At 44.1% G+C, this 18,040-nt stretch overlaps 2 long non-coding RNA genes across 15 annotated transcripts in view; one reads left to right on the top strand and one right to left on the bottom strand.

Moving 5' to 3' along the window:
- The window catches only part of LOC135914706 (uncharacterized), a 137,256-nt gene that overhangs the window by 98,099 nt on the left and 21,117 nt on the right, over window positions 1–18,040 (bottom strand). For all 14 annotated transcript variants that reach the window (XR_011512133.1, XR_011512130.1, XR_011512127.1 and 11 more), the window contains one exon: window positions 2,877–3,079. This is a non-coding gene — a long non-coding RNA (uncharacterized lncRNA). The remainder of the gene's footprint in view (window positions 1–2,876; window positions 3,080–18,040) is intronic.
- The window catches only part of LOC139056078 (uncharacterized), a 36,269-nt gene that overhangs the window by 15,750 nt on the left and 2,479 nt on the right, over window positions 1–18,040 (top strand). The window contains exon 3 of the long non-coding RNA XR_011512140.1: window positions 5,136–5,170. This is a non-coding gene — a long non-coding RNA (uncharacterized lncRNA). The remainder of the gene's footprint in view (window positions 1–5,135; window positions 5,171–18,040) is intronic.

Raw genomic sequence — 18,040 nt, forward strand, 5'->3', positions numbered from 1 at the left:
TGCCACGGTTTCAATGGACCATATATACATGTCACTCTGCAGTGCTATATATAGTGCGCTAAATTATTGAAGCACGAACAAAAATCTACAACGAACACATTTTACACTTCAGTACATAATAGTGCCATATGGAATTGTCTCTGTAACCGGTTTCTAAGCATGGACTAGTCCCAAGTAAACATGTTGCAGTCTCAACTAGGCTTCCGCTACAGATGCAACTCAACCGCGGAAATGAAACAACGCCATAGTTTCGAAATTGCCCTTGCGTCATACTGTGAGCACTCTACAGAAACGGAGTGGTCAAATGCACATGCGCCGACAGTGCTTACATGCCGCTAAAAAAATTCGACCCTTGCGCAGAAGTGGGCATAACGCGCACAACACCTGACAGAACGGAAGTCCGTCTAGGAGGCTCGAATACCCTTCTATCTGCGCCAGCGCCACTATGCGTCCACTGCACATGCTAGACGGAACGCTACCATAGCGTTTAGAGGGACTTCCATAACCAGACAAAACATATTCATGCATCCTCATTGATTCGCTACTGGAAGGACCAACAAGCCATTTTTGCAAAATAAGCTTATTCAACTTTGCAATGTAGGCCCTATATATATATATACAACAGCCTATATAATACAGATACCAACTGCTAGCCGGCCTAATTATGTATGGTTCTTCTCAACTTGATCATATCTATGGCGCGCTTTATCATTTCCACTTTGAAAACCAGTCTAAGCAAATATTTTTTGCCATCAAGGATCTACGAGAAATTGAATCGTACACACTTGGGCTTCTGTTATCCCCAGCGCATGTCAGCCTCAACGGTAGATATTAAAACTTACGTGTCGTGACTGCATGAATAGCTATGCTCAGTTTGGTATTACCAGGCGTGTTTGCGCATAGGCCCACGTCATTTTGAATTTTTGTGATAGACGCAAGATCCGAATTTATTAATGCAAGATCAACCATACACGCTCCTTTCGTACGTCGAAATAAAAGTACATTGCCTGAAGGCTGTTTAAAAACAGTCTGCCTGTTTATTTTAGGCCATTGATTGGAGGGCTTCTGATTGTGTTCTTCCTGAAGCGAAGGCTTGTACAGGCCCGTGCTGTGCCAATAGCGCTAAACGCAGGAAAAGAGTTTCTCAGCTATATTAAGATATTGCGGAATTGTCATAGGGCAGGGCCAAGAACATTAGTTGCCTGCCTAAGAAACAGGCCCATTATCCTTCTGGTTATTCTTCTTTCAAATTAACTCCAGAAGACCGCTGGTATAGGTACTTTACAAGGAGCGTATTCGTATGCGCCTAGCGAATACAGTAAATAGCAAGCAAGCAGGGAAACACTATCTCATATCTGAAGACGAAGAGCAAAGCGCTGTTCAGTTTGAACATGACTTATGACTCCTTGACATATATATCATATGTGGCGCCATGAGTGAAACTGCACTTTAGGATCGATCGCTCTACGCCGAGTGTCCTTCCTATTTTCGTGATATTCGGGAATAAAGAGTGTAAAGCATGTTTTTCCTATGAGAGATTCAAGAAATAACACATGTACAATAAACTCGTTCATGAACTACTAATTATTTCGTCATTCCTTGCTTCTATCGCCGCAATTAGTTCAAAATGAACCCCCGACTCCACGATATGTGCGTGTCCCTGGGGCTCAAGTGCGGTCTTCTCTAAGAGCTACGTGTTAGCTGGGTAAATTGTATGGACTCATCGCCCTCCTATATCTTATTAGCCGTAATGCTATCATTATATGTTCTCTCTGTCAATTATATAAGCGTTAATTAGGAGAACGTCTGCAGCCAACAGCGCATGGCGATCGGGAGGAGTCGAGGCATGGAACATACAGAGCAAAATGAAAAGCAAGAAAAAAAAGCGAAGGAATTTTGTATTCCTGCCAGCGGAAACTTCATCTATGAGTTTGCCGGCGGAAGTGTCACGGCTGTTCCGTGTTTCAGAGACAAGTATCGGACAGAAAATGGAAGTACGGCAAAATGATGGAATGGCGCCGCTCTAATGTTTAGACTTAGTTTCTGCAGGTTCTCCTGCGCATGCTCCCAGATTTTCGTTTTCCTTTTTGTCATAATTTAATAATTGCACCTTATTTATTTGCTCATTCCTCAAAACGATGTTATTTTTGTTCTGGGACCTCCAGTCACTGCGGGCTTCATTTACGACCCGTTTTAGTCCTTCCATACGCGTGCATTCAGGACATGAAACGTGCTGAAAAACTTCCCGAAGTGTCTTTTGAAAGGAACCCGAAAGGAAGGTTTTCTGCATTTTGCTTTGCGCGGTTCGTGCAAAGGGTGTCTAATTACCTAATAGGCACTTCCTACTGAATGCATAAAGAACTCGCTCCGCTTGGGGGGCTTGCATGGAAGCACTCAGGTACGCGAACATAACGTTAAGCACTAGTGGGACATTTTGTTTTACTTTTGTTGCACATTGAGGGTAGGCATCATATATTTTCATCCGCCGTGGTGGCTTAGCGGCTATGAGGCTGCGCTGATAAGCACGAGGTAGAGCGGTGCAATCGTGGTCGCGGTGGCCGCATTTCGATGGAGGCGAAATGCAAATAACGCCCGTGTTCCATGTAATAGGGACAAGATAAAGATCCCTGGCAGTCAAAATTATCCTGGATCGAGTTCCCCACTACGGTGTGCCTGAAAAGAACATCGGGGTTTTGGCAGCTAAAACCAGAACATTCTATTTGATTCGAATATTTCACGTACTTGTCAGAGTTTACAGCCTCTATTCATTTTTATGCCCTTGTATAAAGGGCTACGGTTAATAGTATAGGGAAGGAGCTAGGGTGGAAGGAGAGAAGAGAGGTTCATGGTGAGCAACGCATGAATCTGCAACTTACTGGCTTATGCTTTGGTCGATACGCCCGATATGAATATGCCAGTGGCCGTTGCGTCGGGGTCTTCCGAGAATGAGCGTAGCGAAGGTCATAGCCCGTCGGCGGCTTCAACGGTGCTGCGCCTCCGCAGGCCCCAGGTCTGGAGCGTCGCTCATCGCCGTACAGTTGAAAGCGCGGCAAGGTCCCGTTGTCCGGTATACGTTCAGCTGTGTGTTGAAAAAAATTGCATGGTCATATTTACAACGATAGGGTTACGGAAGAACGTGCAATTGTAGTTGCGCTTGAACGCTTCACAAGCACTGTGAAATAGGCATGGCGATATTGGAATTGAATCTGAGGTTTCAACCGTAATCAGTGCTGCTATATAGATTTCTCCGAGTCGTCTGATTATCAGCCTACCCTACATGTCTCTAAATGTGGGCAGAGAAAGACAATAATATGGTAGCAAAGTCGCCTCACACTTTTAAAGTCGGAGCTATGAAGTCAGCGAAAAAGTGACATTGTGTAACTTCGTATACACAGCCTAATTTTTCGTTGAAGTTGCAGCAGCCACTATTGCCTTTCCCGCCGTGATCGCGTGCAGGCTCACTGTGGGGCTTTGGGCTTACGTGGTTTATATCGAAATTGTCTTTCCTTGTAGGAGTAAGTTTTCAGCATGTCAAGGAGCGTATCGAAAACCTCCTCTACTTCTGTTCCCGCTATGAGCACGAATTCAGATTACAGAAAGAAAAACGACACGACTGCTCCAGTCTTAGCTGTGTCACTCTTTCATTGAAACTTAAAATACGTCTATAGCTCTACGCGCAGGCGCGAAGAGTTTAAGGAACATCCACGAAAAAAAAAAGCCGAAGTAGCAACGTTATAAACGACAACAAAAATATAGATCGCTTCACGAAAGCTTTCGACAATATCACTAACACAGGTACGATATTCTTTTTCTGATTTTAACTTTTTATCGCTGATGTATCTTTGTTATCAGTCGAAAACCATAACATCACAATGCCACAGCGCTCACTTAGTTTACTTCCTTGCCTCTATTGTCTATTACGAGAGCACATATTGTAGATTGCGCTGAGAACCCCCAAACGCTAATTTCATCCACAATCAAGCGTTACCAGGCGATCCACTATTACAAAGTGCGGGATACCGGTGCAGCTGTTGTCGGGCATATCCACCATGCACGAGCGCTTCCAACATTTAGGCTGGGCAACGAGAAGCACGGTGTTGCATGACATTGACGAGAGCGCCCTGCACGCACTTACAGTACGATGAAAGTTCGACAGCGTGCAGCGACAGGCGAAGTTAATTAAAATTCCAAACTTGCGATGAGCTGCTCGGATCAATGTGGCGCTCACTGAAGGACTTGCCGGGTAACCCGAACTTGGTTTACTGCGTGTCGTTGCAAAAGGCGCTTTCCTGCTTAAAAACTTCTTGTTTAGTTCTTTTTTCTATGCAACAACAAATGCTTCTTTTAAGGCGAAACCCTTCCCTTAGGTGCCTCATGCATCGCAAAATCTGTTGTTAGGCGTGAGAGAAAAATTTGCGAGTCCAGCGTTATGGCATCATAATTGGACGGTGGCACTCACGGCCATTGCTGGAAGTCGAACCAACGCCCCTTGCGTTAATTAAGGTAAAGTTAATTAAGGCACTCGCATCCACGACCTTTAGTGGGAGTCAAGCCCTCGAACTCCGGTAAGACCAAAATTCACAGGCACCAACATTGATGGAGCCACCATTGATGGTCGAATCGAGGACCATTGGTGGGAGGCACTCGAACTAAGGCACTCGAACCACTGACCTCTGGTGGGAGTCCAACCATCAACTTTTGGTGGGACCAAACTTTAATGGCACCAAAAATGATGGAACAACCAGTGATGGACGAGCGCAATATCATTGGCGGGAGTCGATCCCATGGCCTTTGGTGTTAAGGTAAAGTTCATTAACATACTCGAACCCACGACCTTTAGTGGCACCAAAATTGACGGTACCAATATTACAAGTCCAACTCAGGACCATTGTTGGCATTCGAAACCATGACCTTTGTGTTAATTAAGGCATGGTTATTTAAGATATAGTTCCCAAAACACTCGAAATCATGATCTCTGATGGGACAAAACAAGTAATACGAACTACAATGCATTCGAATGACATTGTGAAGTAACTGAACAATCTCTCGTGAGCGCCCGGGCTTTCACCTTCATCCTATTTAGCGTAGGCTAAAGTGACTGTCAACTTTTCTTTCTTTTATTTTCCTGATTTCAGGCTCAGCAATAAATGCCTGTTTCCAGACTCATTGGGTAAGACAGTAGCGTGAGTGGCCTACTCATTATAAGCTGAGAAACAAATCTACGCAACGAGATATATAAAAAGCACGCAAAGCCGATGCTAACAGGTAACGAGCAGGAAGCACAGGAACCAAAAGGAAGCACTTCGCTATAATTTACCCAGACATGAATGTAATGAGTCATTGTTATCGCTAATTGAGACCAAATATTCTTTTAATCATCCGACTATTTGTAGATTTGTTGGCCTACCTTACGCAGCGCGTAAAATGGAGCTCGCGGATTCTAGTACTTCTTGGTTCCAATTGTGTTGTCGCGCTGGCGCATAACAGGACCGCTTTTCCATAAACTCGTATGACGCACCAAATGGGCCAGTACCGATAGTGGTGTCCTTATAGGCGTGAGCAGGCCGCTCGTGCGCTCATTTTATTATGTAGTGCTTGAGAATCATTACAAGCCTTCATTAGGTAAAAAACGACTGTAGCCTTTATTGCAACACTATCCGTGAAATGCAAGAAAAGTTTGGGCATGGCGAAGAAAGGCAAGCAGTGCTATGTAGTACCTCCAATTTCCTTACACACACTCTGAATGGGGGTACTTCGGTACCCCGTATGATATAGAGGCTGCCCATAAAAAAAAGGCATTTAAATGTCCTTAACGCACTTCTGAACAGCTGATTCCAACGCCGAAGAGTTTTAGTGCAAATAAAGATAGTTAAGTTTGCTCGATGGGATACCTCTTGCGAGAGAACGCAGCATAAATATGCTTCACTCTCCCTGGTCGCAGCGAACGCAGGAGATGAGAACTTTCGCGAATTGCGCGTAGCCAACTCTTGCGATGGGGACGTGGTAGCCTAATTGCCTTTCCTTTTTTTACCACAATCGACGTGGACTCGCTGTCAGGTTGGTTTTCATGTTACAACTAAAACAAGAAATTACGTTTGTCGCTGCTGTCACACAGTCTGCAAACGTGCATTTTGTACACATACTGCTATGTGTAAAATCCAACAAATAGTGGACTCTATACACACTTTGCAATCAACCTCTTAAGAGAAAGCGCAAAGTAAAACGTTGCTCTCCTGAATAGATTGGATTGGCCATGGTGTTATTCGCCCCCTAGAGGTTTCATTGTGCTTCTCGTTTTTTCGTCAAGCGAAATATAGCAGCCAGCTTGAATAATGGTGCCAACCTCTCTCTTAATTTCATATTAAAAAAGAAAAGAAGCATGGGCAGGGGCATGGAGACATAGGTTTCTCACCGTCAACAACACCAATTTTGATCATGTTCGTGTTATCAGCAAGGGAAAGTTAAAGATTACGAATTGTAGTGAGTATATTTTTATTTCTACGCCGTCAATTTTTTTGCAAGGATATTGAATATTTTCTAATTAAAGAAACATGAAGAATGAAGTTTGCCACAATGTAACTGAGCAATGCAAATGACGTCACACTTATATTTAATGTACCAATTGAGACCTTTAAATCAGCAAAAAATTGATGTAGTATACATCGCTTTCCAGCGTAGTACAGATTTCACAGTAGCGCTTTTGCGAAACACTCGTAAGGCTTAAGACGGCAGCCGTAAACTTAATGTATGCCTTTTGTCTGCTTTCAACAATACAACTACGACATCTTTCATCGCTACAAAATTATCGATTTGTAAACTTCGTGCATCAATTTATTGTTACCTTAGAATGCCGAGAAAATTATCACAAAAGCCGCAATGCTATAAATACAAGTTCAGTTTTACTAAATTTGTATAAACCCGTTTATTCTAATAAATGCAACATATTACATTCTTTCTGCCTTTTACATGCATTTGAATGGGATAACTGGACAAGCTTAATTCCTTTAGGAGGAGGGGGGTAGGGGACACTGCATGACAGGACGTCATCCTATGCGAAAAGTATAGAATACAAATGTTTAAATCTCTCTCACTCTCTCTCAAACGTACAGGCAGAAACGCGTATTTACCCATTCAGCTGCTTATTCACGCATGCATGCCACATAAGGCAACACCACGCAAACGCACCTGTCAGTTCCCTTCAGGCACTTAGAGGAGGCCTCCCGGTTCAGTTGGTTTTAAAGGCTATAGCAGCAGCGCTATCGCAGATGCGTGCCTAGATGACGTCCCCAAAAGGTAGGCCCCATCATTACTCTCTCTACGTAAGCAGCCCATTGTCTAAAGACGATGGACGGTGCGAGCCTGCACCGGATATATCCAGCACAGCCTAAAAGTTATAGACTCACATTCACACATCGAAGAAAGGCCACGCACAAAGACCTACTGTGGAAGTTGGTCGCAACCACCGATGTTAGACGCGGTACTGATAATCGTTCAGGTGAGGAATGCACAAGCACTAGTTACGGAGGCGCTCGGTGAGAAGCGGCACAATATGCTGTAGCATCGCCACGTGATAGTGCGAGTGGCAGAGAAAATTGAAGCAAGAAATGGAATTAACAGAATCTATTTCAAGCAACTTGCGCTGAATTCCATAGTTATGATGTTATGAGCTTCACCAGCTAGCGAAACTGCCGTCAAGTGTCTGGCCATTGGAGACCACTCTACACGTAGTAATTTTGTTGATGGGCGGAGAGTCTAGCATCATCATTCCTACACTAAAGGAGTTTTTCCTCCCTAATAAGCCCATGAGGCATTAAACTGAATTTAAATTGAAAGTATAAGCTCAAAGTGCTTTCTGCGAAATATTCTTCGCACAATACAACTCAGCATAGATTATAATCCGATGTAGCGCTGTGTAAAATTTTACTATAAACAAGTGCGCCTTCCCATCAACGCTGCCGCAATGACTGTGTCCACTGCCTTGTCTCTTTAGCTATGCATCCAGTGCTGCAGAAACGCAAGGAGCACTTCAGCCGCTTTAAAGGCATGTGGCACATGAAAATGTCGCAGAAGTTTACTAGCATTATTTACATCCCGAGTGGAGGGACGTGGGAGGCTTTAGTATTAGGTCTGGAATAATTTACGACGACCCAGTGTGTAAACTCGTAACAGAATTTTATGGGCTGCTACGAGACAGCGGAAAGCCTCTGGGCTGAAGCGTTTCGTTTCTAAACTAGAGAAAAATTACTTGTTTCTGTCATAATTAGAAGAAAACTTGCAGAATAGTGCAGTTCTCTGCTACAAACGCTCAAGATTGAGGTCCGCGCTGGTATGGGGAGTACTTTCGCTTTTCAGCTAATCTCCGAACTGCTCATAGAGATAAAGACCACGCATGCCGACTACTAAACACAAGAGTTCGAGTTCTCAAAAGCCTGCGCGTACAGAGACCCTCAGCCATTTCCCCCGGGCTCGCAATAAATGATATTCTGCGCTTCTTGCACCATTTGCTGCTGGCTCACATGATGTCTTTTCTCTCGTCCTAATTTCTTTCCTTCACGTTCGCGGCCAGCTTCAAACCTTAGCCACAATGTCTTCTTTTATTATCTTTTTTTTTTCATGCATTACAGCCGCTAAGACTGCACAATTCATTTTATCCCCATTCATTTCTTCGGGATCGTCGAAGGTATTCGTGTCTCAAGGCTCATATTACGCTACTGATCGCATTTGGGGCTCATGCGTAGCTTCTTTTTTCTGTTTTTTTCTTCGTTTCTTCCAGTTCTGCAGCGAAAAAGAAACACGCTCAGAGCCATCTTCGGTTCATTAATTTGGAGCAGGATGAAAGCGTTCGGGTGGAGCGGCCAGATTGTCCTCCGAGGGCGGGAAAAAGTAATCGCCACTGCTTCGGCGGCGGCAGCGCTGGGAATTGAGACACTTGTCACAGCGACGTCGTATCTGTTTCCCCGCGGGTTTTACACAATTACGAAGTGCAGGTTGTTACACGCGGATTTATAGACTGCAGCGCCATCCTTACCTCCATCTACTTCATTTATTTTAGGGTTTCGATACTCTATGGTCTTACAGATTCAAGACTTTTGTGCCCATCTCCATTAAAAAATAGTGGGAGAGCCTTGCAAGATGGAAGCAATGGAAGAATGGAAGAGACAAGTAATTTAGAGCAGTGCAGAACTAGGTCAGCTCTTGCACACCTAAATGTGGAAGGAAGGGCATGTTTTGAAGCATGTTACATCGATCATGTGAATCCAGACAGACACGTGGCGTCACTACAGCAGTATCTATTGCTACTAGTGCCGTGACTTAACAAAACTCATTCAATTCTATAGCACTAAAAAAGGAACTCTGTTCTAAAATGGCTGCTGCAAAAGAATTTTGCTACAAGGTAACCTTGCCGAAAAAAATGATGGCTAATCCCCGAAAAATTTGGAAACCTATCCTACGACCTGGGTCTTCCTCGGACACCTTAATAATTAACAAATAGATTCTTATTTTAACACCAACTTCCACTCTGTTTTTGCAACTCATAGCTCTGTAACCCTTAGTTTTGATTGCAAACCATACCCTACAATAGACGATATATCACTGTTTCCTGAGGTTGTACTTAATCCTAAAATTAGACACGAAGAATTGTGATGTCCTGGCAGTACTTTAACTGTTTTTCTGGTTCGATACTCCATTTGGTGCAGCCGATATCTAATAATTGTCGTCTGGAAATCTCTCTCAACCACCACCCTTCTTCCATCGTAGAAACTTGCTTCAATTCTGCCATTATTTAAGTCGGGTAACGTACAATGGTTATATAGATATAGGCCAATCTCCGTAACAGCACACTCATGTAAATTACTCGAACGCATCCTCTTTAAACAGATTATGGAATTTCTTGAAACTAACAAAATGTCAGGCACTTTCCAGCATGGTTTTAGACATGGCCTTAGCACTGTAACTCAACTGACAGAATTCGTTCATGACATCAGCATCTCTTCACACATAGGTGCTCAGATTGATGCTATATTTATGGACTTTGCAAACGCCTTTCACACTGTCTCGCACCCTAAACTTATGTACAAGCTGTTCGCTATACTAAAGAATGGATCTTTGGTTGGCTGGATATCGGACGTTGTTTCCCATCGTTCTCAATATGTATGTTTCAGCTCTACTAACTCAATCTTGATGCCTGTTTCATCACGGGTTCCCCAAGGCTCAGTACTGGGTCTTCTTTTGTTCATGCTTTATAATAATGATTTGCCCGTACACACCTGAGTTAAAATGCGTCTTTTTGCAGATGATTGCGTTTTATATCGAACCATTAAATCTCCTACTGATCACGCTGTCCTTAACAATTATTTTGCTGACTTGTGTAACTGGTCCAAAGATTGGCAAATGAATATCGACTTTTCGAAAACTCTCTCCATGGCTCCAAGGCCAGACTTTTGAAGTTTGCTTCAGGCGCTGCCATTGCCACCATTCTTTGTTTTTTTATAGCGAAGCTGTCTATGGGTAGGATCCCTGGGTTTTCTCCATGGCGTAATGTAGACAGAAAATTCAGCATTATTGACTCATACCACCCAATGCAATGGCTGATACCCCTGTAAGTGAGAGGGTGCAAGCACTCAGCAAAAGGAACAGTGCATGCATTCTATGGAATCGTGCATATAACGTAAAGAACAGCATACTTTCAATAAAAGAGAAACTCAAAACACGCATCCGAACCACATAATTGGCGATAACGCTCTTGTGTGCCTACATGCAATGCGAAGCACTTCGCGCTCCCCGCAAACGTTTCCCGGTAAAGATTGCTGTGGCGCGAGCTGCCATGGTGACGGCAACTTAACTGTAGCATACGAAGCAGGGGTTGGCGTAACTACACCTCCATACATAAAAGAAGAATCCGCCTAGGAACTCACTTGTGATGAGACAGTGCAATGGGAAGGCTTCGTATAATGATGACTACGGAGGAACAGCGTACGTACCAGGCGCAGCGAATTTCTCTCCTCTATGGTCCACTCTTCCAGGGTGCAGAATATAGCAGCGCAAGCCAAGTCGCAGGCGGTCGAAACATCTTGGCCTAATAATTAGTTAGAGTGCATGCGAATGTCGCTACGATGAATAATTTCCCCCTACATCGCAATCGGTAATCGTTCTAGTTGTCGTTTACAGCTTCGCTGTCCTGACCACCGTGGATCAGGCACCATTTTTTTACAAAACACCAGAAAACCTACGCTGAGGGTGGGTGGAAGAGGAGTATATGTGCAGTCAAATGTCCACGAGTTTCCAGCATTGCCTCTGTCTCGTTGTTTAGCGGAGAATCACTTTCTGAGGTCAGTGTGCACTCGGGAAACGCTAAACCTATTGGTTGTCTCACCGCAGCTGTGTGGTTCGAAAAATATTAAACTAAAGAGGCTCTTAACGAAAAACACCTTCCTGAACCGCTGTAAAGTACTCCTACCTTGGCACAATCAGATTAGGATACAACACAGCTCTACCCGTCGAATGACTTTCTAAGAGTCCATACAGGAAACGTTTACACGCCGAAATGCACAAGACAATATTTTCAAGCGGAGCTGTCACTCGTTCATGTCACTCGAATGGTTCAGAAGGGAAGTCTAGAAAAAGAAAATACTATTTTAAAAAGTCATGAGGCCTTCCACTCTGCGAATGTGGATGAGCAGTGAAGCTGTTGAGCACACGACACAGAGGGGGTACAGATTCTTGAACAAAGGTACGAACATACTTATTGTCCTAATCGGTGGTCATAATGACGATAGCTATGGAGAAACATTCTCGCATTACCTCTGTTATTAAATGCATCCGTCAAGTAAGACAGTGAATGGCTCAAGCACCCTTGAGCAATGGTTATTACCATCGTTATTCAAAAATCCTCGCGAGATTGAACCACGTTCGCCGGCTAACCCTCACACGCTTTCACTCATAGGAACCTCACGGCGACGGCGACGGCGACGGTAGAAATGCGGCTGGAGTGTCCATATTATTATTATTATTTATTAATACTGTCAACCCTCATAGAGGGTCATAACAGAGAGGACAATACAATTACATACATCAAATATGTACAATGCAAATGTACGTAAAGTAGCTCAACACATCTCAATTCACAGTGAATAAGATGTTCACCTGAATGATGTTCAGCACACTTCTGACCTCTATCAAAGTACTTACAATGAACATCAAGTCGCACATATCACTTGGCACTTCAAAGCTAAATTGGAAACTCCCGTAAATACGCCTCAGCAGCATTTTCAAAGTTGGTGGCATCTTTTAGACTAACAATAGCGTTTGGCAATTGGTTCCACATTTCTATTGCATCCGGGAAAAAAGAGTATCGAAATGTATCTGTGTTGGTACGGTACGGCTTTATGACATAGTCATGGTTAGTTCGCGGGTTTCTTTTGCCTGGAGCGTGTAGATATTTGAGCTAATAATAAGTAGATATAATTGCTATCGCAATACGAAGAATTGCAGTGGGTCACTAAGGGCAAGCCGTAAGTGCCACATCAATCAGTGGCGTCTGGCTGACCGGCTGCAACAAAGCTGAAAACTATGCGACATAGACAGCAAATGAAGCGATGGCAGTATTGTTGGCACAGTCATGCCTGATAACTATACCTGGATGAGGACAAATACGTGTTACTCATGCCAATGAAATATGATTGAAGTGATGACAGACTTCGCCTAATTAGGAGAAGAGAGAGAGAAGTTACAAGGGAAAGGCCGGGAGGTTAACCATGGCTGAGCCCAGTAAGCAAGCCTGCACTGGGGAAGGGGAAAGGTGATTGAAAGAGGAGAAGCAATAAAAAAGCGAACTTAGCAACTATCGGTGTACAATGACGAAGCCTAAAAACCGGTGGAAGATGATAAACCCCTGAAAAACACAATTCACTTTTTCTCACAGGGTTCTCAGTATGAAGTTTAATTTAGCCTTGAGAAAGAGTAAGCGATGGGCTCGCAACGCAGTGCTGAGCTAATTTTAAACAAGAAGAAATAATCTAGGACCAGCTATTTTGACTCGTAACTCTATATGCTCAGGGGGATTATGAGCCAGCAGTCCGTAATTAAGGCAGCTGCTGGCGAAGCAACGGTTGGAAAAGCTTTTGTACAAAACGCATTCAAGAGAAATGTGCAGAACCACATTTCTTTAAAAAAAAAACGAACAAACGCCGGTATTCTTCCGGATACCACGTCTTTGTCCCCGTCTGTTTCTCATCTTTCTCACAGCATAGAGCGAAGATGGCTAAACTATGGGCTGAGTACGCCATCAGTCCAAAATAAGTATACTAATAAATTGTGGAAAATCGAAGCTTCAGAGCAGAAAACTTCTTTGTTGGCAGAAAATAACGTTCTCCGTGAAAAAGCAGAATTTCTTCATGGCTAGACATTTTTCTTCACGAACGACGAGTCGCTGCTGTGCGCAGGCCTTGCCGCGTTGGCATTCCCGAACTTTTTTGTCTGTAATATTTGCGGCCCCACGAAGCATTAAAGCTCGCTCTTCATAGGATGTAATCAGGGCAGTGCAACCTGGGGCGTTGCGATTATAAAGAAAGAGAGCACGCGCCATAGAGAGCTCCGCTGAAGACTGCCTTTCATCTTAAGAAGTTCGTTCGCCCATATAAAACAAAGCAACAATGTCGTAAGCTCACGTTACAGTGCAAGGCTTACTTGAAATAAAGAAGGATTAATCACGTGGTAGGTTAGAGGAACGTCGGAGCTACCCAGTGAAAAGAGCTAGGAGCACAACGACGTGAACATCACAGGGAGCATCACGGCGTGCACGGTCAAGTGAGGTGTTCCCTCAAAACAAGCAACTGCTCGGTGAGAGGCACTTGAGAATGGCTAGCCTGCTGGGCCAGCGAGACGGCGGGTGGCGAATTGCATGCATATAGCCGCGCACTACATAAGACAACCTGTAAATGCGTGGCTTTTAATTGGTTGTGAAGAACATAACCTTCATTTTATTTTCGTTAAAGGCCCCGCACGGTGGCATTACGTAAGGAGTGTATTACAGAAATATGTAAAAAAATGTCACTGCGTTTTGGCATGAACGATGTGATGAAAACATCAAGTGAGCGCTTTTTTACATCTTTTTAAACGCGATGTCCACTTTAACATCTGGGGCCGAATTCACAAAGCTTTTAACTCATAAGTGCTGTTTTCCACTGGCTTATCACCTTCGCTAACAATATGTCCCACATCATTGTTGACTCGCACGAACGCTTTTAGCGTAAGAAATTTTTGTAAATACGAGCCCTGGTGTCTCTTGTATATGCGAAGTTTTGCGGATGAAGAAAATCGGCGGCGAAGCCCAGGGAATTAAGCCTGTGTCTTGAAGATAAGCACACAGTGCTAATTCTACCCTTCCAACTTTTCCCCTGAAACATAGAGATGGAAATCTTCCTGTGGTGCCAACCACAGCTAAAACTGAATCGGCAAAAGACATAGTGACGCCGCGATGTGTCTATGTATGTACCGTTGCAGGCTGCGAGTCAGCGCTTGCCCGTAACTTCTTTTTCTACAATTTCCCTATAGTTTAGCACCCTATTGAAGCAACTAATAATTAGATTAGAACCCCAGTCCTGCCACCTGCGAGATAACGATTGCTCAGAAACACTTGGTTGCTTCGGTCGCTGAATGGACCGACCTTAAGTACGCCGCAACAGATTCGTTTGCATTCACTCGCAAACGAGCCACATTCATTCCGATGTCACGCGACGTGTGCAGACTAGTGTGCCGACTAGTGTATTCATCAAAGTAGTGTGTATGTATCTTTGTGCCCGTTTACTCTGCAAATGTTATTACGTCTTGACTGTCGCCAGTGCATATCCCGTTCAAGGAAAGCGTGATCTGCAGATCCAGCACACAACGAAGGGAGCGAAGGGTGTGGGGGCAAAGGGGGAAGGAGGGCGACGACAACGCGATGCCCTGTTGAAACCGAATGAGTCAAGGCACGCAAGAACGGATTTGTTAACTTTCTAGGCCTTCCCCATGCGTTTGCGCTCTTTCTTTAATTACCCTGCGAAAAAAAGTAACCGATGTGAATAATAGCACCAACATCTCCTTTCAGTTCATAATAACACAAGGAGCAGTAAAGACCATTCTACACGTTAGAAAGATGAATGCTGGAGCTGAAGAAAGCGCTCACTCTCCTTGTCGAAGCAATCTTGGAGAGCTCAAGCTTCTGCAAGTGTGTTGCGGTAAAAGAAAAAAAAAATATGTCATAAGAAGCAAAAAACTATCGGTAAGTGGGCCGCTGAACTGAAAAATTTAAATGGCCAATTTTTCTCGTGCAGTGTAGTTTCGTTCTTTTTTCCGTCTGCATATTTACCTTCTCCCCGACAGGCTGGTTTTTCTTCTCCAGAACTTTCAACTGGCCTTGTCCCGATACTTTGCCGCGGTGTAATATGTCTACGAAGCGCTATTCCACGTTCAAGGAAAGCATGATCTGCCGATCCGGCACAGAGCGAAGGGGCGAAAGGTGTGTGTGGGGGGGTGGGGGCGGGAAAGGTGGGAAGTGGGGGGGGGATGCAACGACGTGATTTCCTGTTAAAATCGGAGGAATGTAAGCACGCAACAAAAGAGGTTTTCAAACTTCCAAGGCCTTCAACAGATCCTACGCTAGCCGGACGGTGCTGCATTGTCGGTGTTAATAATGTCGCCTTATTTTCTCGTATATACGTTTCATCGTGTGGCTTTGGGTGCCAGAAATACGATCTGCTTATTGAGCCACTGCACAGTGGCGGACTTCGGATGAATTTAGACTACTTGTGGTTCTTTAAGGTGCGCCAAAATTTAAGTACGTGGGCGTCCTTGCATGTAGCCCCTAACGAAATGTGATAGTAGCGGCTGGGATGAAACTCCCGACCTCCAGCTCCGCAGTGCGGCGCTTATGTCACATGGCTGCCGCGGCGAGTGAGTTACCAAAGAGGAAGACAGATTGTAGAGCATAAAAAAACAAGCCGTAGTGTTAAGAAAAAATGCTGAAGCAATGCTTCTTTTTTGAAATGAAAAAGAACTTTTCTGTCGCTCAAGCATCTCTTCCAATCTGCATCATCACGGTGGCAGGTTGTTTCATCCAAAGAGAAAGCATTCTCTTTTTTTTTTGTGCAGCCTACTCATTCGCCATCCTTATGTGACTCCTCTCGCTAAAGGGCTCCCCGGCAGTCATAGCTGAAAACGCCTGCGCATTCTATATTATCTTGGGAGGGCCAAAGTACGAATAGTACGAACAAAGGGAGATTTCGACGGATTTAGAAAGGTAATCAGCAATGACGCTTAAATAATGATATTTACACATCAAACTAGAGCACTATTCCGATATCGTTCTGTGATAAAAGAAATGGTTAGGAATATGTTAAGGTGAATGTAGCAGAGCAAAATTGTAAGAAGGAGCAAGAGTGCAATCGACACAGTTAAATAGGTTCAAGAAGGAAGCTCTGCGATCAAAATGCTTTGAGGCTTTAGCAAGTATGGCCCAAAGGGCATCCAACGAAGGTAACCTAAAGCATACGAAAGATTTCGGAGGTATTGAGCATTCTACGGGCTTCTTGCGAAATACAATATTTGGTTGGTGCTCTTTCTTGTCTAGGTTGCTAACCCATCACATCTTTCGACGAGGGCTAAAAATCTTTTATGAACGACGTAAGCACACGCTCTCTAATGACGTAAGCTATAAGCAACATGACGACTAAGCGAAAGGAACCACTTCATTTATTTATGCAAATCTTGTCATGCGCATAAAATGCGTACTTTAGGAGTAGAAAACAAAGATCACATCATGGACGTCTATTCATGTGGTTTTAGCGCCTTCGCGGAAGGTTTGAAGTTTCTCCAAGAGAAATCTCTATTTACATTATACACTGTAGAAAAGCAACTGGGCGCCTGACATTGCAGCACTGAGCAGAACGGCAAGTGTTGTCTGTGCGTTTTCTCTTTGAACCTTGCATCTTTTCGCCGTTTAGTCGCAGTTCTCCTTTCTACAGCTCATTCGCTTTACGCATCTTGCATGCTATAGTGAAAAGTTAAGTGAAGCGCAGAGGTGTCCTGGCGGCGTTCCAAGAGAGTCCCTCGGGCGTGAGGCGACCTCTTAACGAAATTTCACCCCTCCACGCACTTCCTCGCTTCAAGATCGAATTTTCGCGAGAAGGCTTTTGTTATCAGCGCTACCGGCAAACACATTCCCGACAATCTAGACGCGCTCTGCCTTCGTTCGTGTACCTGGTAGCTGCATGTATATGTTTTTTCCATGGGGGGAGGGGGGAGAAGAGGGAGAGAGGCCGTGTCTGTGGTGGTGTCGATGAAGCGCTTTTGCTTGTCGTTCTGCTTTTTTTTTTTGTTGATCAGATGACTCGTAATACTTATTGTACGGTATTTCCAGTAGACATTTCCAGGTAATGGTACGTGCTCCAAACTGGAACTTTGGCCAAGGATTGGTTAGCGTGCGCACCAGAAATGAATGCTTATATACGACGAAGAACAAAGAAAACGCAAATTTAGTACATGCAGGATTTTGCCAGAATAAAGATAATTCAAATACATAGCCGGATGGAAGTTATGGAACAGATAAAAACAAAAAATTATATATTTACGATGACAAACAAACGCGGTAAAGATTAGTTTATTGGTTTCTGTTTTTGGGAGAGTGAGAGAAAGAGAGAGAACAATTGTTTTGAGTGTGGTTGTTTTCGTCTTGTTCCCGCTTTCCAACCAAGTTTTGAATCTTCGACCAACCCAGTGCCCCTCACCATTCCATTCCTGCGAGGGGCACGCATAGCCTTCTTCAAGGAAAACAAGAAAGAAGTACTATGTTGAATTCACCCAGTCATCACTATGTGGCGTACTCTCATCAACCACATTATGGTAAATCTGCAACGGGTTCACAGAAGTTAAGCGCTATTGGCCGCCGTTAGCTATAATTATGCGCCTGCTGAAAACAGCAGAGGCCTCCCCGAAGTTTTCTGCGAAATGCTCCGATACAATAGGAAATGGGCAAATCGTGTTCGTTCGCTCGTGCGTTTAA

This window comes from Dermacentor albipictus, chromosome 2 (genome assembly GCF_038994185.2).
Source record: "Dermacentor albipictus isolate Rhodes 1998 colony chromosome 2, USDA_Dalb.pri_finalv2, whole genome shotgun sequence".
In the NCBI taxonomy this organism is placed as follows: Eukaryota; Metazoa; Arthropoda; class Arachnida; order Ixodida; family Ixodidae; genus Dermacentor; species Dermacentor albipictus.